This window comes from Equus przewalskii, chromosome 16 (assembly GCF_037783145.1).
Source record: "Equus przewalskii isolate Varuska chromosome 16, EquPr2, whole genome shotgun sequence".
Classification (NCBI taxonomy): domain Eukaryota; kingdom Metazoa; phylum Chordata; class Mammalia; order Perissodactyla; family Equidae; genus Equus; species Equus przewalskii.
Genome location: NC_091846.1, coordinates 73454075 through 73462832, shown reverse-complemented (window position 1 = coordinate 73462832; position 8758 = coordinate 73454075).

Below are 8758 nucleotides of genomic sequence, written 5' to 3'. Positions count from 1 at the left end.
TACAAGTGCCTTTTTTTTTTTTTTTTTGAGGAAGATTAGCCGTGAGCTGACTGTTGCCAATCCTCCTCTTTTTGCTGAGGAAGACTGGCCCTGAGCTAATATCCGGGCACCCATCTTCCTCTACTTTATATGTGGGACGCCTACCACAGCATGGTTTGTCAAGCAGTGCCATTGTCTGCACCCAGGATCCGAACTGGAACCCAGGCCACTGAAGCAGAACGTGCAAACTTTACCATTGTGCCACTGGGCCAGCCCCCAAGTGAGTGCCCTTTGTGTTACATATAATTATGCTTTTTATTTAGCTCAAAGGAAGAAATATTCAAGCTAAAATATAAATGATGAGTGAAGTTTAGTATGGTAGAGGTGAAGGCAGAGGAAAGGAGAAATGAAATCAATCAAAGGTGAGAATGGAAACGAGTATCCAGGCTCTGTGTTAGAAAGTGATTAAATGGGAAGATCTTGAAGATCAGTGTGAGAAGCTGAGGGACTGAAGATAAGAAGGTTCTTTGACAGATCTGCTCCAGGCAGGTAGAGTTCTTTTTTTCAGAAAAGGGAATGCAAAGTAAACCAATAGGAAGACATAAAATTGAGACCTTAAGGGAGGGAGAAGGAGAATGGAGAAGGAGCAGTTAGGAGTGGAGGAAGGAAGACAGCCCACAAAAGAGAGAAAGGTGGTTCCAACTGGGTGCCTTTCTCTCAACGACAGAAGGCATCAGCTCTCTTCACACCAGTTTTTTGCACATGAACCATACGTACTAATTCATTTTTCTTGGTCATTGTTCAATCATTTTGTCCAGTTCTTAATTCTCTTCTCTGCTTTTACTATTAGGTACTAGTGCTCATGCTTCATCAAGCCGCCAGGGGGAATTCCTTTTCCTGCCAACCCCTTCCCTCCAGTCATTGTCCTCACAGCCTCCAGGTACACAGGAGGGACCTACATCTCGCCCATGCTCTGTGAGGAAAAGACACAGTGAAGTGTGGCTCCTGTGTCCTCTTCCTGGATCGGGTGCCTTCTTCAGTATTTCTAACAACGGGCGAGGTCTCTGGCAAAGGAAGCACTTAAGGAATATTTTTTGAATCATAAGTTGCTGATAGGTCAGTAAACAGGATTCATTAACCACTGCTGTATTCAAGGCCATGAGGAATTGCAGAATTCACAGCCTGGTGTAAATTCTTTACTATTAAGAAGCTTTAAGAAAGATTCAATTAAAAAATAATAAGTAGGGACAACTCAATCAGATGAAAATTGTATACCCATGTAATTCAAATACTTAAACACATGGAGAAGTAGAATGTAAGTGAGAATTTTGAGCAGGGTTGTGAAAGATTCTAAAGGATGGAGTGAGAATTGTCTAGATGCCTATGTGCCAATTGCCTACGTGAATTCACAGGAACAGAAATCAATTAACTCATGTATGGAAGCACGTTCAATGGTTTATCGAGTTAGGGAAGGAGCCTGAAGGGATGAGTTAAGAGAAGCAAGGAGTGTAAGAGGCTTACCTGCAATAAGTTGGTAGAGGGAAATTAAGAAGTTCTTAATATACTGACTTTGATTTCTGCTCTAACATATGAAATTTTGTAACCACAAGCAAGCTATTTAATCTTTTCATACCTCAGTTCCTTTATAAGTAAAATGTGGTTGGTAATAACTAACTAATGGATGATCAAGCGGGTTAATGTATTTAAAGAGATTGGAATAATCTTTGCCATATTGCATATGCTCAGTAAATATTATTATCAATCATCTCTAACTTATCTATTCTACCTGGGATCTTCTACTTACATTCTCACTCACATCTGACTAATATAACACATTGCATTGGAATGACCATTCCAAAATAAAACAGTCTCTTCGTGCCACTCCATTGCATAACATTTTTCAATGGCTTCTTGTCACCAGCAAACAATCGTAGCATGTTATCCAAAACCCCTTTACTATTTGACTCTTAAAACAAATTTCCAGTTTCATCACAGAACATATGTCTTTTTGTTCCCTGAGCCGCAGGCTTTCCAAATTATTCACATCTATTCAGGGAAAACAGGATCCTTCTTAACTCCCTGCCTTGGCACATTTAGAGAACTTTGTTTATAATCCTGAATTATTCACATTTTCTCCTTTGTGGCAAATATACACCTACACTTAAACCTCTGAAAAAATGTTTGTCTGCTTACTGGTTAGTCCACCATAATCTCTCTTGATGACACTGTAAGTACTGAAATTTCAGAGATATTTTATTCCTATTATCTTCAAAAGAGATATCTTTAGAACATAGTAGGTACCTAATGAACATTTTACAATGATTGGATTGCTAAATAATATACTAACAAATGCTTAATGTCTTTATAAAATGAGGTTCTTTCACCTCTCACTCAATTTGTGAAACACCTTCAATAATAGCATGTAGGTATTGGGCAGTTCCTGGATGCTGGGAATAAAGTAGGGAACAAGATACATAAAACCCTTACCCTATGGGGCATCTCATTCCACTTGTGTTGTTGTGTATACAGTCAGAATGATTTTTAAATATTTAATCTAATGTCAGGCAGTGAGAAGAGCTATGAAAAAAATTTGATTCAAGTCATTTGGATAAAGTCTTATGGAGCAAAGGATTGCTATATTAGATGGGTATTTGTCGTATGCCTTAGGTTGGCTTCACAAGAAACAAATTCTGGAACGGGCATTTGCACGCAGGAAAATTACGGGGGAGCTCTCTGGCAAGCACCGGTTTTGAGGGAGTAAGTGAAGCAGGATTGTAATGAAGCAGGACAGGGCAGAAAGGGAGGTCGAACTCGCTGCAATAGCAGCAAAGGCCTCGATGGATTCCACATGGAGCCCTAGGGCTGGGATTACCATTCCAGGGCTTTTCTAACTGAAGCAAGGGAGCCACACCCTTCTTCCCCCACAGCCACCAGCCACTGGCTCGCCCCCGGGCTTGGGTATAAGCTTGATTGAGGCAACTCCCTTTCCTAGGAAGGACTGAGCTAAGCACTAACATCAAGCCATGCTCCTGGTACTGGGGAAGTGAGTTCTTTGGTCTAAAAGGAGAATCTGGTTCACTCAATGAAATATCCACTGCAGTTTACAAGATTGCCTCCATGAAGAGGTAATGTTTGAGCAGAAAAAAAAAAAAATTAGTAATTAAAAAATCTGGTAAAAAATTTTTCCAGTCTGAGAAATGTATAAAAGCCCCAAGGCAGGAAGAAAGTTGTTGAGATTGCAGTGTAGAAAGAAAATGATATGGCTGCAGTGCAGTGAGCAAGACCAGGTGTGCTAGGAAGTATCTGAGAGGGAGGGAGGGTTTATATCATTAAGGACCCTGTGGGCTGTGATATGGAACTGGGATTGTAGTTTGAATGTAATGAAAGGCTATTGAGTGATTTTGTATGATTTAGATATTCTAAATCATTACTTTGGCTGCTTTGTAGAAAATTAGTCTCAGGAGATCAAGCATGAAATGAGTGAAACCAGTTGGTAGGCTAAAGCCATAGTCTGATTGAGAAGTGCAAGTCACCGGGATTAGGATCACAGCTATGACAGTGGCAAGAAGAGGTCATGGAAGAGTTCTCAGTAAATGGAACTTTCTCAGGAATTGTATACAAGTCATGGGAGGAAAGTGAGAAGCAAAAGATGACGCCTAGGCTGTTTGTTGAAGCAATTGGATAAACGGTGGTGTCCAGTAGGGATGCGGGCAAGATGGTTAGGGACAGGCAAATTAAGGGATATGTTCTAGGACTGTGAAATACGAAATTAGTATTAGATTTTTAATCAGAGATTTTCAGCAGGTAGTTCATATACAAGTCTTGGACTTGGAAAGAAATTGGGACTGAAATTATAAATTTGGAAGTCACTAGCAAATGAAGAAATGTATAGCCTTGGAATTGGCAGGGATCACCTAAAACTTTTACAGAAGAGAAGAAGGTCTAAGAACGAGTTCTGGGTAGCACTCAGGAATAGGTTGATCAACAGTGTAATGATGTGGGTGTGAGTGTGTATCTCTATAAGACAGAGAGAGATTGAGAGGTCTAAAGAGCACAATACTTTAAACCACTACAGGGTTTGTAATACAGATTTAAAGAGGATGTGTGTGGGCAGCAGTAAATGATACATTTCAACAATTATTTGGTGATGGACAAATAAAAAGCAAACAGGTACATCACACTAAGTTCAGAAGACAATGAATGAAATGATCCCTTTAGAATATAGTTATATGTGATGGCATTCAGGGAAGAGAGGAGTAGATAGATTTTAGGTAGGTTAAGAATTTAGAAAGGAAGGACTTTGTTGCTCATGACATTTATGGATAGGTATGAGTGATTCCCAGATGTCTGACTGCAATGACTGGGTGAAGGGTGGACTCTACTCATTCGCTTATCTATTCATTCACTCAACAAGCATAATTGAACTCTTGTTATAGATCAGGTACTCTTCTAGGTGTTGAGGATATAACAGTGAGCAAAATAGACAAAATTCCTGCTGTTCTAATTATGTTTTAATATGGAAGACAGACAATTAACATGACAGGTGAGTAAAATAGCAAAGTATAGAAGATGTTACTTATCCATCTATTCGCTTATAGTAACCACCTGTAATGAGTTGTGGAAGAAATAGAGGTGAGTAAATGAAAAATTTAAAATAAAGGAGAGGAAATAGATGAACTAGCAGATAAAAGCTACAAGATTAAGAAAAAATGTGTGATTTTACTGTGACAACGGAAAGAGATGTCCAATTTCATAGGCTTGTAAGAAGGATGTGTGAAGGAAAGGAGAATTTTGAAATGGAGCTTTTCAAGAGGAATGATTGATTTACTTAAATGGCACAGAGGACAGCGTTATTTGGATGTAGGGTCTGTTATAAGAAAGATAGTTTCCAAAGTGTCTTCTTATTTCATTGGTATATATGTCATAATCAAAATGGAACTTTAAAAATACAGTATTTTACCAACAATATTTAATTATAAAATATTTTGAACATATAGAAAAGTAGATAAAATGATCTTTTTTTACTTATTGCACCTGGTATTACACTATTTTGTCAACAGTGTTGTTATTGTTATGTATGTCAATTTTATTTCTCACCTTAACCAACTCAAGCTGGATGTAAGAGAGTTAAGTGGGAGAAAATTTCATGTATGCAACATAAGGGTTAGTTGAAACATAGACAGAAGCTAGCACTGAATTTCTACTTGGGGAGCTCTTGAACCTCTTGAAGTTACATTTGTGATTTAGGCTTTTCACAATCAAAATTCGTCTCAGAAATATGTGTTACTCCCTAAAGGAAAGTCTGAGAGTAAAAAGGGGTATTCTTTTATAACCTGACAATTTCTTAAAATTTGCAAATAAAAATCATGCGGGTATTTAAGTAAAGAAAATTGATTAAAGTATCCAACAACAACTGCAGAGAATTAGTGAGACAGCATAAAATTAGTGGATTTGGACCATTGGAAGTCAATTTCATATCTAATTTTTTGGCTTCTATTTTGCTAACTTCATATCTCACATTTTTTACTACATTTTTATTTCAAACAAACCATTCTGTGAATTGCCAAATCAAATCAAAAATGCTTTCACATAGCTAGTACACAATAAATACTAAATAAAAAGTTAGAGATGCTCTTAAAATAGATTATTCAGTTAACCTGTGGAATAACGTCACACCATGATACTGACAAAACAACAAAGTTTCTATAACTTCAATTACATTCTACGCAGATTATTGATAGAAAAAGAGACATACCAAAGTACATATGAGCAGATACCTTATGTTTAGGATTTGAAATGTGATAAGGGACATACTTATTTGTAAGTACAAGTATTACTGGTTGCTAAGTGTTACATTAGATGCATGACAATAGATGTACATTTTCATCTGAGGAATCTGGGAGGAACTTGTAACACAGATGGAGGAAGACTTTATTGAAACTCTAAATTGATTAGATAAATCTGATGTAGGAGAGCTATAATTTCATATTTAAGAAAGTAGAGAATCCAGAAGAGATGATCCACACCATCTGTAGAAACAGGAAGCGCCCTTGGGTGAATTAGCAAATATACCAATATCAAATTGGAGGCAGTCCAAATCATGAGATTGTAGGTAAGTTGTTCAGGAAGACCAACGATTCAGTACAAAAACAGTCTTAAACTAAGTGATGAAAAAAAGAAGTAAAATAACTAGGCTGTCATAAATTGTTTCCTGTGATGAAAGGAGATAACCACAAAATAAGGTGTCTGCAAAAGTATTAAAACAGAAGTTGTTCTGTAATGGTTTTTATTCAGAGTTTCATTTCTTAAAACGCTGCTGTAATTCAGAGTATCTCAATGCAAGAGACAGCTGGAATTGATAATAGCATTTCTCAAGGCTGTCATTAGTTCTGCAATATTAGGTTAAAATTAGTACGGAGGAGAATGTAAAGTTCATACAGATTTTTGGTTCAGTTCCTCACAGTACATAAAAGATGAAATAACATATTTTAATAAATTATTGGGAACTTTTTTCTTCAGAGAAGAGTAGTTTTTAAGAAATCTTTAAGAAATTTTTAAGAAATATATTATTAGAAACTCCTCTTTACTAAGTGTATAGAAATAAACTTATTTTAGTCAGGTTGTAATCTAATCACAAAAGAAATTACCTCCAAAAATATGAGAGGTTTTTACTAAAAACAAATATATTTTCACTGAATTATTTATGTAAAATCCATTAAGGGGAGATTTATACATGTAATAGCAAAATGTGCATATTATCGCGCAATAAACCAGATAAATTTTGTTGACTGGGATATCAATAGCTGACTAGTTCTCCAGACAATCAGTTACATGCTGCTCACTGAATCTCACATGATTGCTTTTAACTCCAGGTTAGTCTCCATTAGGAGGCAACCTCATTTCTTCAAAGCCACCTGTGCAGACTGGATACACCAAAGACATGTTATCAGGTCAAATTATCTACAAATACTAAGATAGCTAAACAAAGGATGTTTACTTAAATGATATAATTACATCTAACTTCTGGGGGGGCAGGAAGCATTATATTGGTAACAAAAATAAAAAGTATATACAGACATTTTAATATTTATTTTCTCTCTAGTTAACAGCAAATTATGAAAACAATATTTTACCTGAACTTTATTGAAAATTCCAATGCAAAAATTACATTTAATTGGTCATGGATATAAAATAATACCAGTAATATAGTTTTAAAATTTTCTAACTATATGATCATTAACCATGACATATATTTAATTCTGCACTCATTATTGTATCTATATATCTGTCTATCTAACAACATGCTTTTGTTTGTAATTTTAAAGGATATATGAATAAATAAGTTAAATTTAAGAAATACTACTTTTCATTACTGTTTGTAAATGTCCAATTAATCACATCTCTTTGCCTTTATGTACATTGATAAACTGCTTAACTGTAGTTTTAAAAATATCGTTTCATTATTGATTGTGAATAGTTACCAAAGTAGACTCTCTATGTGAAGGTGTGGTCTACAACCTCAATATTTCGATATATCCAGGCTCCATTGCCAAAGCACGATGGAGAACTGAAGATAGACCTTGCTGCAATAAATGATGTGATCAATTCAATATCCTGTGATGGAAATTGAGAGACTTGGATCATCAGAGGCATAGGGAAAGTGAGTAGAACTTGAGGACAGAACTGAATCCTCAAGAGAGGCAGAGCTTGACAAGTTAGGGGTGGTGGCATCCGTAACTGATTGAACCAAATCTTCTCTAGAGTAGAGTATCCTAATTTAGGCTCATAGAACTCCTATAAGTTCTATGAGGTCAAATAATGAATTCCCAATCCAGGAACACAAATACATGAGAGGTGAGCCATCGCGACTGAGAGGCAGTGAGCACAAATAAATGAACATAAGTAAACAAAAGTTTTAATGTCTCAAAAGACTGAAAATACTGGAATTGTCAGATATAACATATCAAATAGTTACATATGAGTATTTAATAAAAAATGAAGCAATTTCAAAGATTGATCAGCAATAAGTCATTATCAGAAATAAACAGATAATCTGATAACACATGAACTTCTAGACCATATATATGTACATATATAGAGATTATAAATATATATAGACATTTACATTATATATTATAGTACATGATGCATATTATATTGTATTACATTTATTATATATATTTCTAATTGTTTAAAGTGAAAGTCAATAGAAAGGTTCAGCAACATGTTAGACAGAGTTGAAGAGAGAAACAGAAAACTGGAAAATATAATAAAATAAGAAATATAACAAAATGAAGTACTAAGAGATAAGAACATGAGGATGTGAAAGAATTACAAAGATATACTGAGGACAAAATGAGAAGGCATACTATATATAACAATTAGAGTCAAGAGAAAATAGAGGAGATGTAATATTTGAAGATATAATAGTTGAAAATATTTCAAATCTTATTAAAAACATGAATCTATAGATATGGAAACACAATACATTTCAAATAAATAAAAATAAATATATATCTCCTTTAATGAAGCGGCATTAGAATCTATCAACTTTAAAACCAAGAGCAAGACAAGGATATCCACTGTCTTAGCTGCTCTTCAACCAATTACTAGAAATTCAAACAGTGCAGGAGAAAATATAATGAAAAGAATAAGGATCAGGAAGGAATAAATATAGGTAATTTAATTAACTACCTTAAAATATGAAAATGCTACAAATTACTAACAATAATAAGAAAGTTGCAGAATATACAGCTATAAGATCAGTACAAAAATCTAT